The 19,546-nt window shown below is 40.5% G+C and overlaps 35 non-coding genes across 35 annotated transcripts; all 35 read right to left on the bottom strand.

The window, feature by feature from the left end:
* Positions 1-72: 72 nt before the first annotated feature.
* Positions 73-145, bottom strand: trnak-cuu (transfer RNA lysine (anticodon CUU)). The gene has a single exon. It is a non-coding gene; the product is annotated as a tRNA-Lys (tRNA).
* A 361-nt stretch (positions 146-506) lies between these two features.
* Positions 507-579, bottom strand: trnak-uuu (transfer RNA lysine (anticodon UUU)). The gene has a single exon. It is a non-coding gene; the product is annotated as a tRNA-Lys (tRNA).
* Positions 580-952: 373 nt separating this feature from the next.
* trnak-cuu (transfer RNA lysine (anticodon CUU)) lies at positions 953-1,025 on the bottom strand. The gene has a single exon. It is a non-coding gene; the product is annotated as a tRNA-Lys (tRNA).
* A 361-nt stretch (positions 1,026-1,386) lies between these two features.
* trnak-uuu (transfer RNA lysine (anticodon UUU)) lies at positions 1,387-1,459 on the bottom strand. The gene has a single exon. It is a non-coding gene; the product is annotated as a tRNA-Lys (tRNA).
* Positions 1,460-1,832: 373 nt separating this feature from the next.
* trnak-cuu (transfer RNA lysine (anticodon CUU)) lies at positions 1,833-1,905 on the bottom strand. Its single transcript has one exon. It is a non-coding gene; the product is annotated as a tRNA-Lys (tRNA).
* Positions 1,906-2,266: 361 nt separating this feature from the next.
* trnak-uuu (transfer RNA lysine (anticodon UUU)) lies at positions 2,267-2,339 on the bottom strand. The gene has a single exon. It is a non-coding gene; the product is annotated as a tRNA-Lys (tRNA).
* Positions 2,340-3,134: 795 nt separating this feature from the next.
* trnak-uuu (transfer RNA lysine (anticodon UUU)) lies at positions 3,135-3,207 on the bottom strand. The gene has a single exon. It is a non-coding gene; the product is annotated as a tRNA-Lys (tRNA).
* Positions 3,208-3,568: 361 nt separating this feature from the next.
* On the bottom strand, positions 3,569-3,641 carry trnak-uuu (transfer RNA lysine (anticodon UUU)). Its single transcript has one exon. It is a non-coding gene; the product is annotated as a tRNA-Lys (tRNA).
* Positions 3,642-4,014: 373 nt separating this feature from the next.
* trnak-cuu (transfer RNA lysine (anticodon CUU)) lies at positions 4,015-4,087 on the bottom strand. Its single transcript has one exon. It is a non-coding gene; the product is annotated as a tRNA-Lys (tRNA).
* A 361-nt stretch (positions 4,088-4,448) lies between these two features.
* trnak-uuu (transfer RNA lysine (anticodon UUU)) lies at positions 4,449-4,521 on the bottom strand. Its single transcript has one exon. It is a non-coding gene; the product is annotated as a tRNA-Lys (tRNA).
* Positions 4,522-5,328: 807 nt separating this feature from the next.
* Positions 5,329-5,401, bottom strand: trnak-uuu (transfer RNA lysine (anticodon UUU)). Its single transcript has one exon. It is a non-coding gene; the product is annotated as a tRNA-Lys (tRNA).
* A 361-nt stretch (positions 5,402-5,762) lies between these two features.
* On the bottom strand, positions 5,763-5,835 carry trnak-uuu (transfer RNA lysine (anticodon UUU)). Its single transcript has one exon. It is a non-coding gene; the product is annotated as a tRNA-Lys (tRNA).
* A 373-nt stretch (positions 5,836-6,208) lies between these two features.
* Positions 6,209-6,281, bottom strand: trnak-cuu (transfer RNA lysine (anticodon CUU)). The gene has a single exon. It is a non-coding gene; the product is annotated as a tRNA-Lys (tRNA).
* Positions 6,282-6,642: 361 nt separating this feature from the next.
* trnak-uuu (transfer RNA lysine (anticodon UUU)) lies at positions 6,643-6,715 on the bottom strand. Its single transcript has one exon. It is a non-coding gene; the product is annotated as a tRNA-Lys (tRNA).
* Positions 6,716-7,510: 795 nt separating this feature from the next.
* trnak-uuu (transfer RNA lysine (anticodon UUU)) lies at positions 7,511-7,583 on the bottom strand. The gene has a single exon. It is a non-coding gene; the product is annotated as a tRNA-Lys (tRNA).
* Positions 7,584-8,378: 795 nt separating this feature from the next.
* trnak-uuu (transfer RNA lysine (anticodon UUU)) lies at positions 8,379-8,451 on the bottom strand. The gene has a single exon. It is a non-coding gene; the product is annotated as a tRNA-Lys (tRNA).
* Positions 8,452-8,824: 373 nt separating this feature from the next.
* trnak-cuu (transfer RNA lysine (anticodon CUU)) lies at positions 8,825-8,897 on the bottom strand. The gene has a single exon. It is a non-coding gene; the product is annotated as a tRNA-Lys (tRNA).
* Positions 8,898-9,692: 795 nt separating this feature from the next.
* Positions 9,693-9,765, bottom strand: trnak-uuu (transfer RNA lysine (anticodon UUU)). The gene has a single exon. It is a non-coding gene; the product is annotated as a tRNA-Lys (tRNA).
* A 373-nt stretch (positions 9,766-10,138) lies between these two features.
* On the bottom strand, positions 10,139-10,211 carry trnak-cuu (transfer RNA lysine (anticodon CUU)). The gene has a single exon. It is a non-coding gene; the product is annotated as a tRNA-Lys (tRNA).
* Positions 10,212-10,572: 361 nt separating this feature from the next.
* On the bottom strand, positions 10,573-10,645 carry trnak-uuu (transfer RNA lysine (anticodon UUU)). Its single transcript has one exon. It is a non-coding gene; the product is annotated as a tRNA-Lys (tRNA).
* Positions 10,646-11,006: 361 nt separating this feature from the next.
* Positions 11,007-11,079, bottom strand: trnak-uuu (transfer RNA lysine (anticodon UUU)). Its single transcript has one exon. It is a non-coding gene; the product is annotated as a tRNA-Lys (tRNA).
* Positions 11,080-11,440: 361 nt separating this feature from the next.
* trnak-uuu (transfer RNA lysine (anticodon UUU)) lies at positions 11,441-11,513 on the bottom strand. The gene has a single exon. It is a non-coding gene; the product is annotated as a tRNA-Lys (tRNA).
* A 373-nt stretch (positions 11,514-11,886) lies between these two features.
* Positions 11,887-11,959, bottom strand: trnak-cuu (transfer RNA lysine (anticodon CUU)). Its single transcript has one exon. It is a non-coding gene; the product is annotated as a tRNA-Lys (tRNA).
* A 1,229-nt stretch (positions 11,960-13,188) lies between these two features.
* trnak-uuu (transfer RNA lysine (anticodon UUU)) lies at positions 13,189-13,261 on the bottom strand. The gene has a single exon. It is a non-coding gene; the product is annotated as a tRNA-Lys (tRNA).
* A 373-nt stretch (positions 13,262-13,634) lies between these two features.
* Positions 13,635-13,707, bottom strand: trnak-cuu (transfer RNA lysine (anticodon CUU)). Its single transcript has one exon. It is a non-coding gene; the product is annotated as a tRNA-Lys (tRNA).
* Positions 13,708-14,068: 361 nt separating this feature from the next.
* On the bottom strand, positions 14,069-14,141 carry trnak-uuu (transfer RNA lysine (anticodon UUU)). The gene has a single exon. It is a non-coding gene; the product is annotated as a tRNA-Lys (tRNA).
* Positions 14,142-14,514: 373 nt separating this feature from the next.
* On the bottom strand, positions 14,515-14,587 carry trnak-cuu (transfer RNA lysine (anticodon CUU)). The gene has a single exon. It is a non-coding gene; the product is annotated as a tRNA-Lys (tRNA).
* A 795-nt stretch (positions 14,588-15,382) lies between these two features.
* Positions 15,383-15,455, bottom strand: trnak-uuu (transfer RNA lysine (anticodon UUU)). Its single transcript has one exon. It is a non-coding gene; the product is annotated as a tRNA-Lys (tRNA).
* A 373-nt stretch (positions 15,456-15,828) lies between these two features.
* On the bottom strand, positions 15,829-15,901 carry trnak-cuu (transfer RNA lysine (anticodon CUU)). The gene has a single exon. It is a non-coding gene; the product is annotated as a tRNA-Lys (tRNA).
* A 361-nt stretch (positions 15,902-16,262) lies between these two features.
* Positions 16,263-16,335, bottom strand: trnak-uuu (transfer RNA lysine (anticodon UUU)). The gene has a single exon. It is a non-coding gene; the product is annotated as a tRNA-Lys (tRNA).
* Positions 16,336-16,708: 373 nt separating this feature from the next.
* trnak-cuu (transfer RNA lysine (anticodon CUU)) lies at positions 16,709-16,781 on the bottom strand. Its single transcript has one exon. It is a non-coding gene; the product is annotated as a tRNA-Lys (tRNA).
* A 361-nt stretch (positions 16,782-17,142) lies between these two features.
* Positions 17,143-17,215, bottom strand: trnak-uuu (transfer RNA lysine (anticodon UUU)). Its single transcript has one exon. It is a non-coding gene; the product is annotated as a tRNA-Lys (tRNA).
* A 373-nt stretch (positions 17,216-17,588) lies between these two features.
* Positions 17,589-17,661, bottom strand: trnak-cuu (transfer RNA lysine (anticodon CUU)). The gene has a single exon. It is a non-coding gene; the product is annotated as a tRNA-Lys (tRNA).
* A 1,229-nt stretch (positions 17,662-18,890) lies between these two features.
* On the bottom strand, positions 18,891-18,963 carry trnak-uuu (transfer RNA lysine (anticodon UUU)). The gene has a single exon. It is a non-coding gene; the product is annotated as a tRNA-Lys (tRNA).
* Positions 18,964-19,336: 373 nt separating this feature from the next.
* trnak-cuu (transfer RNA lysine (anticodon CUU)) lies at positions 19,337-19,409 on the bottom strand. Its single transcript has one exon. It is a non-coding gene; the product is annotated as a tRNA-Lys (tRNA).
* Positions 19,410-19,546: the final 137 nt, after the last annotated feature.

The raw sequence follows: 19,546 nt of genomic DNA, 5'->3' as shown, positions 1-19,546 counted from the left end.
TATTTGAAACTGGGCATACAGTACCTTTGCATTGGAAAGACTGCCACAGACAGCTCCAAAGATTAAGCTCTGCGCCCAATGTGGGGCTCGAACCCACGACCCTGAGATTAAGAGTCTCATGCTCTACCGACTGAGCTAACCGGGCTCTTTTTGTCTTTCCAGAGCTGAAATTTTTCGAGAAACAAGGCTGTTGTTTTGTGGTTCATTATTCTTGCGCTAATTTCATGCATCTCATTTCACAAATCTTTTAATTGAAGAACAATTAAATGAGTTGGACAACATCTTAAAATTGAATTGTGTACAAAAGGCAAAACAGGTGAATGGAATGTAGAACCTTTGTGCTTGACATCTCATGGCATATCTGAGAGTGTCTTGTCGGAAGTATGACCACATACAAATGCACCGCCATGATCCCGGGGACCTGTTTTGCAAGTTTAAACAAATTCTATTCAAAACTGTGCATGCATTATGTATGAATCAGAATATGCTGCATAGGATGAGCTGTACGCCCAATGTGGGACTTGAACCCACGACCCTGAGATTAAAAGTCTCATGCTCTACCGACTGAGCTAACCGGGCTCTTTTTGTCTTTCCAGAGCTGAAATTTTTCGAGAAACAAGGCTGTTGTTTTGTGGTTCATTATCCTTGCGCTAATTTCATGCATCTCATTTCACAAATCTTTCAATTGAAGAACAATTAAATGAGTTGGACAACATCTTAAAATTGAATTGTGTACAAAAGGCAGAACAGGTGAATGGAATGTAGAACCTTTGTGCTTGACATCTCATGGCATATCTGAGAGTGTCTTGTAGGAATTATGACCACATACAAATGCACCGTCATGATCCCGGTGCCTTGTTTGGCAAATTCATACCAATTGTATTTGAAACTGGGCATACAGTACCTTTGCATTGGAAAGACTGCCACAGACAGCTCCAAAGATTAAGCTCTGCGCCCAATGTGGGGCTCGAACCCACGACCCTGAGATTAAGAGTCTCATGCTCTACCGACTGAGCTAACCGGGCTCTTTTTGTCTTTCCAGAGCTGAAATTTTTCGAGAAACAAGGCTGTTGTTTTGTGGTTCATTATTCTTGCGCTAATTTCATGCATCTCATTTCACAAATCTTTTAATTGAAGAACAATTAAGTGAGTTGGACAACATCTTAAAATTGAATTGTGTACAAAAGGCAGAACAGGTCAATGGAATGTAGAACCTTCGTGCTTGACATCTCATGGCATATCTGAGAGTGTCTTGTCAGAAGTATGACCACATACAAATGCACCGCCATGATCCCGTGGACCTGTTTTGTAAGTTTAAACAAATTCTATTCAAAACTGTGCATGCATTATGTATGAATCAGAATATGCTGCATAGGATGAGCTGTACGCCCAATGTGGGACTTGAACCCACGACCCTGAGATTAAAAGTCTCATGCTCTACCGACTGAGCTAACCGGGCTCTTTTTGTCTCTCCAGAGCTGAAATTTTTCGAGAAACAAGGCTGTTGTTTTGTGGTTCATTATCCTTGCGCTAATTTCATGCATCTCATTTCACAAATCTTTCAATTGAGGAACAATTAAATGAGTTGGACAACATCTTAAAATTGAATTGTGTACAAAAGGCAGAACAGGTCAATGGAATGTAGAACCTTTGTGCTTGACATCTCATGGCATATCTGAGAGTGTCTTGTAGGAATTATGACCACATACAAATGCACCGTCATGATCCCGGTGCCTTGTTTGGCAAATTCATACCAATTGTATTTGAAACTGGGCATACAGTACCTTTGCATTGGAAAGACTGCCACAGACAGCTCCAAAGATTAAGCTCTGCGCCCAATGTGGGGCTCGAACCCACGACCCTGAGATTAAGAGTCTCATGCTCTACCGACTGAGCTAACCAGGCTCTTTTTGTCTTTCCAGAGCTGAAATTTTTCGAGAAACAAGGCTGTTGTTTTGTGGTTCATTATTCTTGCGCTAATTTCATGCATCTCATTTCACAAATCTTTTAATTGAAGAACAATTAAGTGAGTTGGACAACATCTTAAAATTGAATTGTGTACAAAAGGCAGAACAGGTCAATGGAATGTAGAACCTTCGTGCTTGACATCTCATGGCATATCTGAGAGTGTCTTGTCAGAAGTATGACCACATACAAATGCACCGCCATGATCCCGTGGACCTGTTTTGTAAGTTTAAACAAATTCTATTCAAAACTGTGCATGCATTATGTATGAATCAGAATATGCTGCATAGGATGAGCTGTACGCCCAATGTGGGACTTGAACCCACGACCCTGAGATTAAAAGTCTCATGCTCTACCGACTGAGCTAACCGGGCTCTTTTTGTCTCTCCAGAGCTGAAATTTTTCGAGAAACAAGGCTGTTGTTTTGTGGTTCATTATCCTTGCGCTAATTTCATGCATCTCATTTCACAAATCTTTCAATTGAGGAACAATTAAATGAGTTGGACAACATCTTAAAATTGAATTGTGTACAAAAGGCAGAACAGGTCAATGGAATGTAGAACCTTTGTGCTTGACATCTCATGGCATATCTGAGAGTGTCTTGTAGGAATTATGACCACATACAAATGCACCGTCATGATCCCGGTGCCTTGTTTGGCAAATTCATACCAATTGTATTTGAAACTGGGCATACAGTACCTTTGCATTGGAAAGACTGCCACAGACAGCTCCAAAGATTAAGCTCTGCGCCCAATGTGGGGACCCTGAGATTAAGAGTCTCATGCTCTACCGACTGAGCTAACCAGGCTCTTTTTGTCTTTCCAGAGCTGAAATTTTTCGAGAAACAAGGCTGTTGTTTTGTGGTTCATTATCCTTGCGCTAATTTCATGCATCTCATTTCACAAATCTTTCAATTGAAGAACAATTAAATGAGTTGGACAACATCTTAAAATTGAATTGTGTACAAAAGGCAGAACAGGTCAATGGAATGTAGAACCTTTGTGCTTGACATCTCATGGCATATCTGAGAGTGTCTTGTCGGCAGTATGACCACATACAAATGCACCGCCATGATCCCGTGGACCTGTTTTGTAAGTTTAAACAAATTCTATTCAAAAGTGTGCATGCATTATGTATGAATCTGAACATGCTGCATAGGATGAGCTGTACGCCCAATGTGGGACTTGAACCCACGACCCTGAGATTAAAAGTCTCATGCTCTACCGACTGAGCTAACCGGGCTCCTTTTGTCTTGCCAGAGCTGAAATTTTTCGAGAAACAAGGCTGTTGTTTTGTGGTTCATTATCCTTGCGCTAATTTCATGCATCTCATTTCACAAATCTTTCAATTGAAGAACAATTAAATGAGTTGGACAACATCTTAAAATTGAATTGTGTACAAAAGGCAAAACAGGTCAATGGAATGTAGAACCTTTGTGCTTGACATCTCATAGCTAATCTGAGAAGGTCTTGTGGGAAGTATGACCACATACAAATGCACCGCCATGATCCTGTGGACCTGTTTTGCAAGTTTAAACAAATTCTATTCAAAAATGTGCATGCATTATGTATGAATTTGAATATGCTGCATAGGATGAGCTGTACGCCCAATGTGGGACTTGAACCCACGACCCTGAGATTAAAAGTCTCATGCTCTACCGACTGAGCTAACCGGGCTCTTTTTGTCCTTCCAGAGCTGAAATTTTTCGAGAAACAAGGCTGCTGTTTTGTGGTTCATTATCCTTGCGCTAATTTCATGCATCTCATTTCACAAATCTTTCAATTGAAGAACAATTAAATGAGTTGGACAACATCTTAAAATTGAATTGTGTACAAAAGGCAGAACAGGTCAATGGAAAGTAGAACCTTTGTGCTTGACATCTCATGGCATATCTGAGAGTGTCTTGTAGGAATTATGACCACATACAAATGCACCGTCATGATCCCGGTGCCTTGTTTGGCAAATTCATACCAATTGTATTTGAAATTAGGCATACAGTACCTTTGCATTGGAAAGACTGCCACAGACAGCTCCAAAGATTAAGCTCTGCGCCCAATGTGGGGCTCGAACCCACGACCCTGAGATTAAGAGTCTCATGCTCTACCGACTGAGCTAACCGGGCTCTTTTTGTCCTTCCAGAGCTGAAATTTTTCGAGAAACAAGGCTGTTGTTTTGTGGTTCATTATCCTTGCGCTAATTTCATGCATCTCATTTCACAAATCTTTCAATTGAAGAACAATTAAATGAGTTGGACAACATCTTAAAATTGAATTGTGTACAAAATGCAGAACAGGTCAATGGAATGTAGAACCTTTGTGCTTGACATCTCATGGCATATCTGAGAGTGTCTTGTCGGAAGTATGACCACATACAAATGCACCGCCATGATACCGTGGACCTGTTTTGTAAGTTTAAACAAATTCTATTCAAAACTGTGCATGCATTATGTATGAATCTGAATATGCTGCATAGCATGAGCTGTACGCCCAATGTGGGACTTGAACCCACGACCCTGAGATTAAAAGTCTCATGCTCTACCGACTGAGCTAACTGGGCTCTTTTTGTCCTCCCAGAGCTGAAATTTTTCGAGAAACAAGGCTGTTGTTTTGTGGTTCATTATCCTTGCGCTAATTTCATGCATCTCATTTCACAAATCTTTCAATTGAAGAACAATTAAATGAGTTGGACAACATCTTAAAATTGAATTGTGTACAAAAGGCAGAACAGGTCAATGGAATGTAGAACCTTTGTGCTTGACATCTCATGGCATATCTGAGAGTGTCTTGTCGGAAGTATGACCACATACAAATGCACCGCCATGATCCCGTGGACCTGTTTTGTAAGTTTAAACAAATTCTATTCAAAACTGTGCATGCATTATGTATGAATCAGAATATGCTGCATAGGATGAGCTGTACGCCCAATGTGGGACTTGAACCCACGACCCTGAGTTTAAAAGTCTCATGCTCTACCGACTGAGCTAACCGGGCTCCTTTCGTCTTTCCAGAGCTGAAATTTTTCGAGAAACAAGGCTGTTGTTTTGTGGTTCATTATCCTTGCGCTAATTTCATGCATCTCATTTCACAAATCTTTCAATTGAAGAACAATTAAATGAGTTGGACAACATCTTAAAATTGAATTGTGTACAAAAGGCAGAACAGGTGAATGGAATGTAGAACCTTTGTGCTTGACATCTCATGGCATATCTGAGAGTGTCTTGTCAGAAGTATGACCACATACAAATGCACCGTCATGATCCCGGTGCCTTGTTTGGCAAATTCATACCAATTGTATTTGAAACTGGGCATACAGTACCTTTGCATTGGAAAGACTGCCACAGACAGCTCCAAAGATTAAGCTCTGCGCCCAATGTGGGACTTGAACCCACGACCCTGAGATTAAAAGTCTCATGCTCTACCGACTGAGCTAACCGGGCTCTTTTCATCTTTCCAGAGCTGAAATTTTTCGAGAAACAAGGCTGTTGTTTTGTGGTTCATTATCCTTGCGCTAATTTCATGCATCTCATTTCACAAATCTTTCAATTGAAGAACAATTAAATGAGTTGGACAACATCTTAAAATTGAATTGTGTACAAAAGGCAGAACAGGTGAATGGAATGTAGAACCTTTGTGCTTGACATCTCATGGCATATCTGAGAGTGTCTTGTGGGAAGTATGACCACATACAAATGCACCGCCATGATCCTGTGGACCTGTTTTGCAAGTTTAAACAAATTCTATTCAAAACTGTGCATGCATTATGTATGAATTTGAACATGCTGCATAGGATGAACTGTACGCCCAATGTGGGACTTGAACCCACGACCCTGAGATTAAAAGTCTCATGCTCTACCGACTGAGCTAACCGGGCTCTTTTTGTCCTTCCAGAGCTGAAATTTTTCGAGAAACAATGCTGCTGTTTTGTGGTTCATTATCCTTGCGCTAATTTCATGCATCTCATTTCACAAATCTTTCAATTGAAGAACAATTAAATGAGTTGGACAACATCTTAAAATTGAATTGTGTACAAAAGGCAGAACAGGTCAATGGAAAGTAGAACCTTTGTGCTTGACATCTCATGGCATATCTGAGAGTGTCTTGTAGGAATTATGACCACATACAAATGCACCGTCATGATCCCGGTGCCTTGTTTGGCAAATTCATACCAATTGTATTTGAAATTAGGCATACAGTACCTTTGCATTGGAAAGACTGCCACAGACAGCTCCAAAGATTAAGCTCTGCGCCCAATGTGGGGCTCGAACCCACGACCCTGAGATTAAGAGTCTCATGCTCTACCGACTGAGCTAACCGGGCTCTTTTTGTCCTTCCAGAGCTGAAATTTTTCGAGAAACAAGGCTGTTGTTTTGTGGTTCATTATCCTTGCGCTAATTTCATGCATCTCATTTCACAAATCTTTCAATTGAAGAACAATTAAATGAGTTGGACAACATCTTAAAATTGAATTGTGTACAAAATGCAGAACAGGTCAATGGAATGTAGAACCTTTGTGCTTGACATCTCATGGCATATCTGAGAGTGTCTTGTCGGAAGTATGACCACATACAAATGCACCGCCATGATACCGTGGACCTGTTTTGTAAGTTTAAACAAATTCTATTCAAAACTGTGCATGCATTATGTATGAATCTGAATATGCTGCATAGCATGAGCTGTACGCCCAATGTGGGACTTGAACCCACGACCCTGAGATTAAAAGTCTCATGCTCTACCGACTGAGCTAACTGGGCTCTTTTTGTCCTCCCAGAGCTGAAATTTTTCGAGAAACAAGGCTGTTGTTTTGTGGTTCATTATCCTTGCGCTAATTTCATGCATCTCATTTCACAAATCTTTCAATTGAAGAACAATTAAATGAGTTGGACAACATCTTAAAATTGAATTGTGTACAAAAGGCAGAACAGGTCAATGGAATGTAGAACCTTTGTGCTTGACATCTCATGGCATATCTGAGAGTGTCTTGTCGGAAGTATGACCACATACAAATGCACCGCCATGATCCCGTGGACCTGTTTTGTAAGTTTAAACAAATTCTATTCAAAACTGTGCATGCATTATGTATGAATCAGAATATGCTGCATAGGATGAGCTGTACGCCCAATGTGGGACTTGAACCCACGACCCTGAGTTTAAAAGTCTCATGCTCTACCGACTGAGCTAACCGGGCTCCTTTCGTCTTTCCAGAGCTGAAATTTTTCGAGAAACAAGGCTGTTGTTTTGTGGTTCATTATCCTTGCGCTAATTTCATGCATCTCATTTCACAAATCTTTCAATTGAAGAACAATTAAATGAGTTGGACAACATCTTAAAATTGAATTGTGTACAAAAGGCAGAACAGGTGAATGGAATGTAGAACCTTTGTGCTTGACATCTCATGGCATATCTGAGAGTGTCTTGTCAGAAGTATGACCACATACAAATGCACCGCCATGATCCCGTGGACCTGTTTTGCAAGTTTAAACAAATTCTATTCAAAACTGTGCATGCATTATGTATGAATCAGAATATGCTGCATAGGATGAGCTGTACGCCCAATGTGGGACTTGAACCCACGACCCTGAGATTAAAAGTCTCATGCTCTACCGACTGAGCTAACCGGGCTCTTTTCATCTTTCCAGAGCTGAAATTTTTCGAGAAACAAGGCTGTTGTTTTGTGGTTCATTATCCTTGCGCTAATTTCATGCATCTCATTTCACAAATCTTTCAATTGAAGAACAATTGAATGAGTTGGACAACATCTTAAAATTGAATTGTGTACAAAAGGCAGAACAGGTCAATGGAATGTAGAAACTTTGTGCTTGACATCTCATGGCATATCTGAGAGTGTCTTGTCGGCAGTATGACCACATACAAATGCACCGCCATGATCCCGTGGACCTGTTTTGTAAGTTTAAACAAATTCTATTCAAAACTGTGCATGCATTATGTATGAATCTGAACATGCTGCATAGGATGAGCTGTACGCCTAATGTGGGACTTGAACCCATGACCCTGAGATTAAAAGTCTCATGCTCTACCGACTGAGCTAACCGGACTCTTTTTGTCTTTCCAGAGCTGAAATTTTTCGAGAAACAAGGCTGTTGTTTTGTGGTTCATTATCCTTGCGCTAATTTCATGCATCTCATTTCACAAATCTTTCAATTGAAGAACAATTAAATGAGTTGGACAACATCTTAAAATTGAATTGTGTACAAAAGGCAGAACAGGTGAATGGAATGTAGAACCTTTGTGCTTGACATCTCATGGCATATCTGAGAGTGTCTTGTGGGAAGTATGACCACATACAAATGCACCGCCATGATCCTGTGGACCTGTTTTGCAAGTTTAAACAAATTCTATTCAAAACTGTGCATGCATTATGTATGAATTTGAACATGCTGCATAGGATGAACTGTACGCCCAATGTGGGACTTGAACCCACGACCCTGAGATTAAAAGTCTCATGCTCTACCGACTGAGCTAACCGGGCTCTTTTTGTCCTTCCAGAGCTGAAATTTTTCGAGAAACAATGCTGCTGTTTTGTGGTTCATTATCCTTGCGCTAATTTCATGCATCTCATTTCACAAATCTTTCAATTGAAGAACAATTAAATGAGTTGGACAACATCTTAAAATTGAATTGTGTACAAAAGGCAGAACAGGTCAATGGAATGTAGAACCTTTGTGCTTGACATCTCATGGCATATCTGAGAGTGTCTTGTAGGAATTATGACCACATACAAATGCACCGTCATGATCCCGGTGCCTTGTTTGGCAAATTCATACCAATTGTATTTGAAACTAGGCATACAGTACCTTTGCATTGGAAAGACTGCCACAGACAGCTCCAAAGATTAAGCTCTGCGCCCAATGTGGGGCTCGAACCCACGACCCTGAGATTAAGAGTCTCATGCTCTACCGACTGAGCTAACCGGGCTCTTTTTGTCCTTCCAGAGCTGAAATTTTTCGAGAAACAAGGCTGTTGTTTTGTGGTTCATTATCCTTGCGCTAATTTCATGCATCTCATTTCACAAATCTTTCAATTGAAGAACAATTAAATGAGTTGGACAACATCTTAAAATTGAATTGTGTACAAAAGGCAGAACAGGTCAATGGAATGTAGAACCTTTGTGCTTGACATCTCATGGCATATCTGAGAGTGTCTTGTCGGAAGTATGACCACATACAAATGCACCGCCATGATACCGTGGACCTGTTTTGTAAGTTTAAACAAATTCTATTCAAAACTGTGCATGCATTATGTATGAATCTGAATATGCTGCATAGCATGAGCTGTACGCCTAATGTGGGACTTGAACCCATGACCCTGAGATTAAAAGTCTCATGCTCTACCGACTGAGCTAACCGGACTCTTTTTGTCTTTCCAGAGCTGAAATTTTTCGAGAAACAAGGCTGTTGTTTTGTGGTTCATTATCCTTGCGCTAATTTCATGCATCTCATTTCACAAATCTTTCAATTGAAGAACAATTAAATGAGTTGGACAACATCTTAAAATTGAATTGTGTACAAAAGGCAGAACAGGTGAATGGAATGTAGAACCTTTGTGCTTGACATCTCATGGCATATCTGAGAGTGTCTTGTGGGAAGTATGACCACATACAAATGCACCGCCATGATCCTGTGGACCTGTTTTGCAAGTTTAAACAAATTCTATTCAAAACTGTGCATGCATTATGTATGAATTTGAACATGCTGCATAGGATGAACTGTACGCCCAATGTGGGACTTGAACCCACGACCCTGAGATTAAAAGTCTCATGCTCTACCGACTGAGCTAACCGGGCTCTTTTTGTCCTTCCAGAGCTGAAATTTTTCGAGAAACAATGCTGCTGTTTTGTGGTTCATTATCCTTGCGCTAATTTCATGCATCTCATTTCACAAATCTTTCAATTGAAGAACAATTAAATGAGTTGGACAACATCTTAAAATTGAATTGTGTACAAAAGGCAGAACAGGTCAATGGAATGTAGAACCTTTGTGCTTGACATCTCATGGCATATCTGAGAGTGTCTTGTAGGAATTATGACCACATACAAATGCACCGTCATGATCCCGGTGCCTTGTTTGGCAAATTCATACCAATTGTATTTGAAACTAGGCATACAGTACCTTTGCATTGGAAAGACTGCCACAGACAGCTCCAAAGATTAAGCTCTGCGCCCAATGTGGGGCTCGAACCCACGACCCTGAGATTAAGAGTCTCATGCTCTACCGACTGAGCTAACCGGGCTCTGTTTGTCCTTCCAGAGCTGAAATTTTTCGAGAAACAAGGCTGTTGTTTTGTGGTTCATTATCCTTGCGCTAATTTCATGCATCTCATTTCACAAATCTTTCAATTGAAGAACAATTAAATGAGTTGGACAACATCTTAAAATTGAATTGTGTACAAAAGGCAGAACAGGTGAATGGAATGTAGAACCTTTGTGCTTGACATCTCATGGCATATCTGAGAGTGTCTTGTCGGAAGTATGACCACATACAAATGCACCGCCATGATACCGTGGACCTGTTTTGTAAGTTTAAACAAATTCTATTCAAAACTGTGCATGCATTATGTATGAATCTGAATATGCTGCATAGCATGAGCTGTACGCCCAATGTGGGACTTGAACCCACGACCCTGAGATTAAAAGTCTCATGCTCTACCGACTGAGCTAACTGGGCTCTTTTTGTCCTGCCAGAGCTGAAATTTTTCGAGAAACAAGGCTGTTGTTTTGTGGTTCATTATCCTTGCGCTAATTTCATGCATCTCATTTCACAAATCTTTCAATTGAAGAACAATTAAATGAGTTGGACAACATCTTAAAATTGAATTGTGTACAAAAGGCAGAACAGGTCAATGGAATGTAGAACCTTTGTGCTTGACATCTCATGGCATATCTGAGAGTGTCTTGTCGGAAGTATGACCACATACAAATGCACCGCCATGATCCCGTGGACCTGTTTTGTAAGTTTAAACAAATTCTATTCAAAACTGTGCATGCATTATGTATGAATCAGAATATGCTGCATAGGATGAGCTGTACGCCCAATGTGGGACTTGAACCCACGACCCTGAGATTAAAAGTCTCATGCTCTACCGACTGAGCTAACCGGGCTCCTTTCGTCTTTCCAGAGCTGAAATTTTTCGAGAAACAAGGCTGTTGTTTTGTGGTTCATTATCCTTGCGCTAATTTCATGCATCTCATTTCACAAATCTTTCAATTGAAGAACAATTAAATGAGTTGGACAACATCTTAAAATTGAATTGTGTACAAAAGGCAGAACAGGTGAATGGAATGTAGAACCTTTGTGCTTGACATCTCATGGCATATCTGAGAGTGTCTTGTCAGAAGTATGACCACATACAAATGCACCGCCATGATCCCGTGGACCTGTTTTGCAAGTTTAAACAAATTCTATTCAAAACTGTGCATGCATTATGTATGAATCAGAATATGCTGCATAGGATGAGCTGTACGCCCAATGTGGGACTTGAACCCACGACCCTGAGATTAAAAGTCTCATGCTCTACCGACTGAGCTAACCGGGCTCTTTTCATCTTTCCAGAGCTGAAATTTTTCGAGAAACAAGGCTGTTGTTTTGTGGTTCATTATCCTTGCGCTAATTTCATGCATCTCATTTCACAAATCTTTCAATTGAAGAACAATTAAATGAGTTGGACAACATCTTAAAATTGAATTGTGTACAAAAGGCAGAACAGGTCAATGGAATGTAGAACCTTTGTGCTTGACATCTCATGGCATATCTGAGAGTGTCTTGTAGGAATTATGACCACATACAAATGCACCGTCATGATCCCGGTGCCTTGTTTGGCAAATTCATACCAATTGTATTTGAAACTGGGCATACAGTACCTTTGCATTGGAAAGACTGCCACAGACAGCTCCAAAGATTAAGCTCTGCGCCCAATGTGGGGCTCGAACCCATGACCCTGAGATTAAGAGTCTCATTCTCTACCGACTGAGCTAACCGGGCTCTTTTTGTCCTTCCAGAGCTGAAATTTTTCGAGAAACAAGGCTGTTGTTTTGTGGTTCATTATCCTTGCGCTAATTTCATGCATCTCATTTCACAAATCTTTCAATTGAAGAACAATTAAATGAGTTGGACAACATCTTAAAATTGAATTGTGTACAAAAGGCAGAACAGGTCAATGGAATGTAGAACCTTTGTGCTTGACATCTCATGGCATATCTGAGAGTGACTTGTCGGCAGTATGACCACATACAAATGCACCGCCATGATCCCGTGGACCTGTTTTGTAAGTTTAAACAAATTCTATTCAAAACTGTGCATGCATTATGTATGAATCTGAACATGCTGCATAGGATGAGCTGTACGCCCAATGTGGGACTTGAACCCATGACCCTGAGATTAAAAGTCTCATGCTCTACCGACTGAGCTAACCGGACTCTTTTTGGCCTTCCAGAGCTGAAATTTTTCGAGAAACAAGGCTGTTGTTTTGTGGTTCATTATTCTTGCGCTAATTTCATGCATCTCATTTCACAAATCTTTTAATTGAAGAACAATTAAGTGAGTTGGACAACATCTTAAAATTGAATTGTGTACAAAAGGCAGAACAGGTCAATGGAATGTAGAACCTTTGTGCTTGACATCTCATAGCTAATCTGAGAAGGTCTTGTGGGAAGTATGATCACATACAAATGCACCGCCATGATCCTGTGGACCTGTTTTGCAAGTTTAAACAAATTCTATTCAAAACTGTGCATGCATGATGTATGAATTTGAACATGCTGCATAGGATGAGCTGTACGCCCAATGTGGGACTTGAACCCACGACCCTGAGATTAAAAGTCTCATGCTCTACCGACTGAGCTAACCAGGCTCTTTTTGTCTTTCCAGAGCTGAAATTTTTCGAGAAACAATGCTGCTGTTTTGTGGTTCATTATCCTTGCGCTAATTTCATGCATCTCATTTCACAAATCTTTCAATTGAAGAACAATTAAATGAGTTGGACAACATCTTAAAATTGAATTGTGTACAAAAGGCAAAACAGGTGAATGGAATGTAGAACCTTTGTGCTTGACATCTCATGGCATATCTGAGAGTGTCTTGTCGGAAGTATGACCACATACAAATGCACCGCCATGATCCCGTGGACCTGTTTTGCAAGTTTAAACAAATTCTATTCAAAACTGTGCATGCATTATGTATGAATCAGAATATGCTGCATAGGATGAGCTGTACGCCCAATGTGGGACTTGAACCCACGACCCTGAGATTAAAAGTCTCATGCTCTACCGACTGAGCTAACCGGGCTCTTTTTGTCTTTCCAGAGCTGAAATTTTTCGAGAAACAAGGCTGTTGTTTTGTGGTTCATTATCCTTGCGCTAATTTCATGCATCTCATTTCACAAATCTTTCAATTGAAGAACAATTAAATGAGTTGGACAACATCTTAAAATTGAATTGTGTACAAAAGGCAGAACAGGTGAATGGAATGTAGAACCTTTGTGCTTGACATCTCATGGCATATCTGAGAGTGTCTTGTAGGAATTATGACCACATACAAATGCACCGTCATGATCCCGGTGCCTTGTTTGGCAAATTCATACCACTTGTATTTGAAACTGGGCATACAGTACCTTTGCATTGGAAAGACTGCCACAGACAGCTCCAAAGATTAAGCTCTGCGCCCAATGTGGGGCTCGAACCCACGACCCTGAGATTAAGAGTCTCATGCTCTACCGACTGAGCTAACCGGGCTCTTTTTGTCTTTCCAGAGCTGAAATTTTTCGAGAAACAAGGCTGTTGTTTTGTGGTTCATTATTCTTGCGCTAATTTCATGCATCTCATTTCACAAATCTTTTAATTGAAGAACAATTAAGTGAGTTGGACAACATCTTAAAATTGAATTGTGTACAAAAGGCAGAACAGGTCAATGGAATGTAGAACCTTTGTGCTTGACATCTCATAGCATATCTGAGAAGGTCTTGTGGGAAGTATGACCACATACAAATGCACCGCCATGATCCTGTGGACCTGTTTTGCAAGTTTAAACAAATTCTATTCAAAACTGTGCATGCATTATGTATGAATTTGAATATGCTGCATAGGATGAGCTGTACGCCCAATGTGGGACTTGAACCCACGACCCTGAGATTAAAAGTCTCATGCTCTACCGACTGAGCTAACCGGGCTCTTTTTGTCCTTCCAGAGCTAAAATTTTTCGAGAAACAAGGCTGCTGTTTTGTGGTTCATTATCCTTGCGCTAATTTCATGCATCTCATTTCACAAATCTTTCAATTGAAGAACAATTAAATGAGTTGGACAACATATTAAAATTGAATTGTGTACAAAAGGCAGAACAGGTGAATGGAATGTAGAACCTTTGTGCTTGACATCTCATGGCATATCTGAGGGTGTCTTGTAGGAATTATGACCACATACAAATGCACCGTCATGATCCCGGTGCCTTGTTTGGCAAATTCATACCAATTGTATTTGAAACTGGGCATACAGTACCTTTGCATTGGAAAGACTGCCACAGACAGCTCCAAAGATTAAGCTCTGCGCCCAATGTGGGGCTCGAACCCACGACCCTGAGATTAAGAGTCTCATGCTCTACCGACTGAGCTAACCGGGCTCTTTTTGTCTTTCCAGAGCTGAAATTTTTCAAGAAACAAGGCTGTTGTTTTGTGGTTCATTATTCTTGCGCTAATTTCATGCATCTCATTTCACAAATCTTTTAATTGAAGAACAATTAAGTGAGTTGGACAACATCTTAAAATTGGATTGTGTACAAAAGGCAGAACAGGTGAATGGAATGTAGAACCTTTGTGCTTGACATCTCATAGCTAATCTGAGAAGGTCTTGTGGGAAGTATGATCACATACAAATGCACCGCCATGATCCTGTGAACCTGTTTTGCAAGTTTAAACAAATTCTATTCAAAACTGTGCATGCATGATGTATGAATTTGAACATGCTGCATAGGATGAGCTGTACGCCCAATGTGGGACTTGAACCCACGACCCTGAGATTAAAAGTCTCATGCTCTACCGACTGAGCTAACCAGGCTCTTTTTGTCTTTCCAGAGCTGAAATTTTTCGAGAAACAATGCTGCTGTTTTGTGGTTCATTATCCTTGCGCTAATTTCATGCATCTCATTTCACAAATCTTTCAATTGAAGAACAATTAAATGAGTTGGACAACATCTTAAAATTGAATTGTGTACAAAAGGCAAAACAGGTGAATGGAATGTAGAACCTTTGTGCTTGACATCTCATGGCATATCTGAGAGTGTCTTGTCGGAAGTATGACCACATACAAATGCACCGCCATGATCCCGTGGACCTGTTTTGCAAGTTTAAACAAATTCTATTCAAAACTGTGCATGCATTATGTATGAATCAGAATATGCTGCATAGGATGAGCTGTACGCCCAATGTGGGACTTGAACCCACGACCCTGAGATTAAAAGTCTCATGCTCTACCGACTGAGCTAACCGGGCTCTTTTTGTCTTTCCAGAGCTGAAATTTTTCGAGAAACAAGGCTGTTGTTTTGTGGTTCATTATCCTTGCGCTAATTTCATGCATCTCATTTCACAAATCTTTCAATTGAAGAACAATTAAATGAGTTGGACAACATCTTAAAATTGAATTGTGTACAAAAGGCAGAACAGGTGAATGGAATGTAGAACCTTTGTGCTTGACATCTCATGGCATATCTGAGAGTGTCTTGTAGGAATTATGACCACATACAAATGCACCGTCATGATCCCGGTGCCTTGTTTGGCAAATTCATACCAATTGTATTTGAAACTGGGCATACAGTACCTTTGCATTGGAAAGACTGCCACAGACAGCTCCAAAGATTAAGCTCTGCGCCCAATGTGGGGCTCGAACCCACGACCCTGAGATTAAGAGTCTCATGCTCTACCGACTGAGCTAACCGGGCTCTTTTTGTCTTTCCAGAGCTGAAATTTTTCGAGAAACAAGGCTGTTGTTTTGTGGTTCATTATTCTTGCGCTAATTTCATGCATCTCATTTCACAAATCTTTTAATTGAAGAACAATTAAGTGAGTTGGACAACATCTTAAAATTGAATTGTGTACAAAAGGCAGAACAGGTCAATGGAATGTAGAACCTTTGTGCTTGACATCTCATAGCATATCTGAGAAGGTCTTGTGGGAAGTATGACCACATACAAATGCACCGCCATGATCCTGTGGACCTGTTTTGCAAGTTTAAACAAATTCTATTCAAAACTGTGCATGCATTATGTATGAATTTGAATATGCTGCATAGGATGAGCTGTACGCCCAATGTGGGACTTGAACCCACGACCCTGAGATTAAAAGTCTCATGCTCTACCGACTGAGCTAACCGGGCTCTTTTTGTCCTTCCAGAGCTAAAATTTTTCGAGAAACAAGGCTGCTGTTTTGTGGTTCATTATCCTTGCGCTAATTTCATGCATCTCATTTCACAAATCTTTCAATTGAAGAACAATTAAATGAGTTGGACAACATATTAAAATTGAATTGTGTACAAAAGGCAGAACAGGTGAATGGAATGTAGAACCTTTGTGCTTGACATCTCATGGCATATCTGAGGGTGTCTTGTAGGAATTATGACCACATACAAATGCACCGTCATGATCCCGGTGCCTTGTTTGGCAAATTCATACCAATTGTATTTGAAACTGGGCATACAGTACCTTTGCATTGGAAAGACTGCCACAGACAGCTCCAAAGATTAAGCTCTGCGCCCAATGTGGGGCTCGAACCCACGACCCTGAGATTAAGAGTCTCATGCTCTACCGACTGAGCTAACCGGGCTCCTTTCGTCTTTCCAGAGCTGAAATTTTTCGAGAAACAAGGCTGTTGTTTTGTGGTTCATTATCCTTGCGCTAATTTCATGCATCTCATTTCACAAATCTTTCAATTGAAGAACAATTAAATGAGTTGGACAACATCTTAAAATTGAATTGTGTACAAAAGGCAGAACAGGTGAATGGAATGTAGAACCTTTGTGCTTGACATCTCATGGCATATCTGAGAGTGTCTTGTCAGAAGTATGACCACATACAAATGCACCGCCATGATCCCGTGGACCTGTTTTGCAAGTTTAAACAAATTCTATTCAAAACTGTGCATGCATTATGTATGAATCAGAATATGCTGCATAGGATGAGCTGTACGCCCAATGTGGGACTTGAACCCACGACCCTGAGATTAAAAGTCTCATGCTCTACCGACTGAGCTAACCGGGCTCTTTTCATCTTTCCAGAGCTGAAATTTTTCGAGAAACAAGGCTGTTGTTTTGTGGTTCATTATCCTTGCGCTAATTTCATGCATCTCATTTCACAAATCTTTCAATTGAAGAACAATTAAATGAGTTGGACAACATCTTAAAATTGAATTGTGTACAAAAGGCAGAACAGGTCAATGGAATGTAGAACCTTTGTGCTTGACATCTCATGGCATATCTGAGAGTGTCTTGTAGGAATTATGACCACATACAAATGCACCGTCATGATCCCGGTGCCTTGTTTGGCAAATTCATACCAATTGTATTTGAAACTGGGCATACAGTACCTTTGCATTGGAAAGACTGCCACAGACAGCTCCAAAGATTAAGCTCTGCGCCCAATGTGGGGCTCGAACCCATGACCCTGAGATTAAGAGTCTCATTCTCTACCGACTGAGCTAACCGGGCTCTTTTTGTCCTTCCAGAGCTGAAATTTTTCGAGAAACAAGGCTGTTGTTTTGTGGTTCATTATCCTTGCGCTAATTTCATGCATCTCATTTCACAAATCTTTCAATTGAAGAACAATTAAATGAGTTGGACAACATCTTAAAATTGAATTGTGTACAAAAGGCAGAACAGGTCAATGGAATGTAGAACCTTTGTGCTTGACATCTCATGGCATATCTGAGAGTGACTTGTCGGCAGTATGACCACATACAAATGCACCGCCATGATCCCGTGGACCTGTTTTGTAAGTTTAAACAAATTCTATTCAAAACTGTGCATGCATTATGTATGAATCTGAACATGCTGCATAGGATGAGCTGTACGCCCAATGTGGGACTTGAACCCATGACCCTGAGATTAAAAGTCTCATGCTCTACCGACTGAGCTAACCGGACTCTTTTTGGCCTTCCAGAGCTGAAATTTTTCGAGAAACAAGGCTGTTGTTTTGTGGTTCATTATTCTTGCGCTAATTTCATGCATCTCATTTCACAAATCTTTTAATTGAAGAACAATTAAGTGAGTTGGACAACATCTTAAAATTGAATTGTGTACAAAAGGCAGAACAGGTCAATGGAATGTAGAACCTTTGTGCTTGACATCTCATAGCTAATCTGAGAAGGTCTTGTGGGAAGTATGATCACATACAAATGCACCGCCATGATCCTGTGGACCTGTTTTGCAAGTTTAAACAAATTCTATTCAAAACTGTGCATGCATGATGTATGAATTTGAACATGCTGCATAGGATGAGCTGTACGCCCAATGTGGGACTTGAACCCACGACCCTGAGATTAAAAGTCTCATGCTCTACCGACTGAGCTAACCAGGCTCTTTTTGTCTTTCCAGAGCTGAAATTTTTCGAGAAACAATGCTGCTGTTTTGTGGTTCATTATCCTTGCGCTAATTTCATGCATCTCATTTCACAAATCTTTCAATTGAAGAACAATTAAATGAGTTGGACAACATCTTAAAATTGAATTGTGTACAAAAGGCAAAACAGGTGAATGGAATGTAGAACCTTTGTGCTTGACATCTCATGGCATATCTGAGAGTGTCTTGTCGGAAGTATGACCACATACAAATGCACCGCCATGATCCCGTGGACCTGTTTTGCAAGTTTAAACAAATTCTATTCAAAACTGTGCATGCATTATGTATGAATCAGAATATGCTGCATAGGATGAGCTGTACGCCCAATGTGGGACTTGAACCCACGACCCTGAGATTAAAAGTCTCATGCTCTACCGACTGAGCTAACCGGGCTCTTTTTGTCTTTCCAGAGCTGAAATTTTTCGAGAAACAAGGCTGTTGTTTTGTGGTTCATTATCCTTGCGCTAATTTCATGCATCTCATTTCACAAATCTTTCAATTGAAGAACAATTAAATGAGTTGGACAACATCTTAAAATTGAATTGTGTACAAAAGGCAGAACAGGTGAATGGAATGTAGAACCTTTGTGCTTGACATCTCATGGCATATCTGAGAGTGTCTTGTAGGAATTATGACCACATACAAATGCACCGTCATGATCCCGGTGCCTTGTTTGGCAAATTCATACCACTTGTATTTGAAACTGGGCATACAGTACCTTTGCATTGGAAAGACTGCCACAGACAGCTCCAAAGATTAAGCTCTGCGCCCAATGTGGGGCTCGAACCCACGACCCTGAGATTAAGAGTCTCATGCTCTACCGACTGAGCTAACCGGGCTCTTTTTGTCTTTCCAGAGCTGAAATTTTTCGAGAAACAAGGCTGTTGTTTTGTGGTTCATTATTCTTGCGCTAATTTCATGCATCTCATTTCACAAATCTTTTAATTGAAGAACAATTAAGTGAGTTGGACAACAT

The sequence above is a fragment of the Scomber japonicus genome, chromosome 16, assembly GCF_027409825.1.
Source record: "Scomber japonicus isolate fScoJap1 chromosome 16, fScoJap1.pri, whole genome shotgun sequence".
Taxonomy (NCBI): Eukaryota; Metazoa; Chordata; class Actinopteri; order Scombriformes; family Scombridae; genus Scomber; species Scomber japonicus.
Note: the sequence above shows the minus strand (reverse complement) of the source record. Positions and strands in the feature narration are given on the sequence as shown.